This window comes from Zingiber officinale, chromosome 1B, assembly GCF_018446385.1.
Source record: "Zingiber officinale cultivar Zhangliang chromosome 1B, Zo_v1.1, whole genome shotgun sequence".
Lineage (NCBI taxonomy): Eukaryota > Viridiplantae > Streptophyta > Magnoliopsida > Zingiberales > Zingiberaceae > Zingiber > Zingiber officinale.
The window spans coordinates 41,606,737-41,610,684 of NC_055986.1; positions in this window are offsets into that span (position 1 = coordinate 41,606,737).

A 3,948-nucleotide genomic window follows, 5' to 3' on the forward strand; every position below is an offset into this window, starting at 1 on the left:
GGCCAAGTCTTGTCATGTACAACTCATCAAGTACATTAGACTTCCAATCACTCAAGAGTACTCTATCTAAGAAATACTTTCATCTTGATTTTTCAATAATATGTATGTCATCTACATATAGGCACAAGATGACGTAGTCATTCTCTGTGACTTTCATGTAGACACATTTATCACATTCATTAATCTTGAATCCACATTCCTTTATGTTGGACCCCGTGGGTATTTTGATGTGATCAACCAAGTTGGTTAGGTCCTTCTTTGTGTTTGATCCCTGTGTCTAAGTGTGCAGGAGCTTAGGAGCGCAGGAAGTCGAGCAAAAGACGCAGCTAGCAAGAAGGACGGCACGGGAAGGGAGCTGACGGGCTCGGTGCGTCCGAAGGACGAGAGAGCTGTGGAAGAGTACACCGGTGGGTGAGAAGAACGTGCACGACGTTCGAGGGACGTTAAGCCGGGGAGGAAGACTGCTCGAGGAAAAGGTTGGGAATTGGGTTCCGGTGAGCCCTATTCTGGTTGGCCGCAATCACCCAAGTTATCGGAGCTTTGGAAGCTGAAACAAAGTCAAAAGGAGCTAAAGAGCGAGCTGTAGGCGCCTTAAAGAAGTGCTGGAGGCGCCTGTGCAGTCCTCCACCTTGGAGGCGCCTTCAACAAGTGTTGAAGGTGCCTTCAACAATGGAGGCGCCTTCAACACTGTTGGAGGCGCCTCCAAGCTGGTCAAAATGACTGTTCGAGCAATGGATAGAATTCTATCCACTCACCGAGTTGGAGGCGCCTTGAACCTTATTGGAGGCGCCTTGGACCCTCGGGATGGACTTTCCAAGAGCTATATAAAGGCCCCTGAAGCTAGGGATTCAACATCAACTCAGTATTCAACTCTGTAATCAATTCCTAACAGCTTGTGAGCTTTCTCAGTGTGTAAAAAGGCTTCTCCGCCTACAGTAAAGGAGACTTTCTTAGTGCGCATTTTTCATCGCCCTGGATTAACAACATTCTTGGTTGTAACCAGGTTAACTCCCGAGTCTCTAGTTTATTTCTGTTTCCTTTTTGTTTTAGTCTTATTATTATTGCTTTTATTTTGAGTTGAAAATTCCGAGGAGGGTATACTTTATTTTTTCAGGCAATTCACCCCCCTCTTGCCGGCCTCCGCTGCACCAACAATTGGTATCAGAGCCAGACCGCCTCAGAAGAACTAACCGCCGACTGAATCACAACGATCAAGACGATGGCCGGAGTGAATATTCATCCCCTGAAGTTCGACGGAGACTTCGCGACGTGGAAACGCCGGATGGAGGTATTTTTCAAGACAGAATTTGATATTTGTTTAATTATGAAATATGGCTATGCAGTTCCAAAAGACAAAGAAGAACTCAACTAGACAAAGAAAGAGCAGGTCGAATTCGTGGCCAACGGAAAGGCGGAATTCCACCTACTTAGCGTGTTGCCGCCCCAGGAGGTAAGTCGGATCAGGAGCTATGATTCCGCTAAAGACCTCTGGAATAAATTCCTAGAGCTTCACGAAGGTACCTCGGAAGCTAAGCTAGCGAGGCGCGACATCCTCCGGACCTAGTTAACGAACATTCGGATGAACAACGACGAGAAGGTAGCATAACTCCAAGGAAGGATTAAGGAGCTAATAACTCAAATAAGCAACCTTGGAGAAGAACTAACGAACCGGGATTCGATCCGGTATGCGCTCAACGCCTTCCCCAGAACTCCAGAGTGGGCTTCCTTAGTAGATGCGTACTACATCTCTAAGGACTTTGAGGTAAGTAGTTTAGAAAATTTATTTTCAACTTTTGAACTTCACGAATCTCGGATTACAAAGCCCAATAAAGTGGAGAAAATAAGTCAGAACATTGCCTTAAAGGCAAGAACAAACGATTCTGACTCCGAAGTCTCGATCGACCAATCGGAAGCGGCACTATTGGTAAAGCATTTCAATAAGTTTTTTAATTCTAATAAATTTAGATCGTAGACAAAGAGGCATCAGCAAAGAAAAAGAACGGTTCATTGTTACAACTGGAACGAAGAAGGGCACATCAAAGATGACTGCCCAAAATTAAAGAAAAAGGAGAAAGAGAAGGAAAAGACAAAGTACAAGAAACCAGAATCCTCCAAGAAAAAGAACCTGAAGGCCACTTGGTCAGATTCGTCTTCTTCCGAATTAGACGTCGAAGCCTTCTCTGGGTTAGCACTAATGGCTAGCCATCAGCTGGAAGAAGAGTCAAGCTCAGAAATGAGCATAGATGAAGGGGGAGGAACTTTAGACGAAGAAAGTGACGATGAAGGGGGAGCATCACCGATTCAGGTACGTAATCTAACCCCTACTCAATCATTTCAATTTATTAAATCTCTTTCTAAAGATTTATTTAAATTAGAAAAAGAAAATACTGAATTGAAATTAAACCTAGCAAAAGCATGCCCACTAGAAATGTATGATAATCTAAAATTAGAAAATGAAAAATTAAAAGTTGAAATTGAGAAATTGAAGAATAATGATGCATGCTTAAATAAATTTTCAAAATCAAAATTAAGAATTTATGAAAAATTGAATTGGTATATTAGAAAACATCAGGGACAACTTAGGAAAGTCCTCAAAAATTATGTACCTCCTAAATTTTTGAATAATCCTGTAGGAAGGAACCTCCATTGGGTTCCAAAATCTATGCTAAATTAATTTTTTTTAAGGCTTTCAGAAGAAAAATTAAACGTTAAAATTTCTTTATGAAGCTTCAACAATGGAGGCACCTTCAACACTGTTGGCGGCGCATCCGAGCTGGTCAAAATGACCGTTCGAGCACCGGATATAATTCTATCCACTCACCGAGTTGGAGGCACCTTGAATTTTATTAGAGGCGCCTTGGACCCTCGGGATAGATTTTCCAGGAGCTATATAAAGGCCCCTGAAGTTAGGGATTCAACATCAACTTAGTATTAAACTCTGTAATCAATTCCTAGCAGTTTGTGAGCTTTCTCAGTGTGTAAAAAGGCTTCTCCGCCTACAGTAAAGGAGACTTTCTTAGTGCGCACTTTTCATCGCCCTGGATTAACAACCTTCTTGGTTGTAACTAGGTTAACTCTTGAGTCTCTAGTTTATTTCTGTTTCCTTTTTGTTTTAGTCTTATTATTGTTGCTTTTATTTTGAGTTAAAAATTCGAGGAGGGTATACTTTATTTTTTCAAGAAATTCACCTTCCTTTTGCCGACCTCCGCTGCACTAACACTTTATGGCATTAGTAAATTTTCCATGTCACTGCTTTGGTGCTTATTTCAAGCCATATAATGACTTCACCAATCTATAAACCTTGTTTTTCTATCCTGACACAAAAAACCCCTCAGGTTGCTCCATATAGATTTTCTCTTTTAAATCACTATTTAAAAAGGTTGTCTTAACATCCATTTGATGTATTTTGAGATTCAATAGAGCGCCAATAGCCAATAATACTCAAATGAAAGTTATTCTCGACACCGAAGAATACGTATCAAAGTAATGGAGACATTCTCGTTGTCGGTATCCTTTGATTACCAACCTAACCTTATACTTATCAATTGTGCTATTTGACTTCATTTTCTTTTTGAAGATCTACTTGCAATCTAGTGGTTTACTTTCCAAAGGAAGATCCATAAGTTCGAAAGTGTGATTTTGCAAGATAGATTCTATCTCAGATGCAATTGTCTCTCTCCAGTGATGTCCATCAAAAGAGTTTATAGCTTCGGAGTAACTTTGAGGCTCACTTTCCAATATAAAAATGATAAAATCTGATCCGTGGGATATTTCTACCCGAGCTCTTTTGCTCCGTCTAAGCTCAACCTTGACTGGTTTATCATCATCATCTTCACCTTGTGTTTCATATGTCCGTTTTAAGGAGCTAGCATCCTCTTGGGTCTTATACGGAAACACATGATCGAAGAACGAGATATTTCTCGATTCGATTATTGAGTTCTTGTGTAT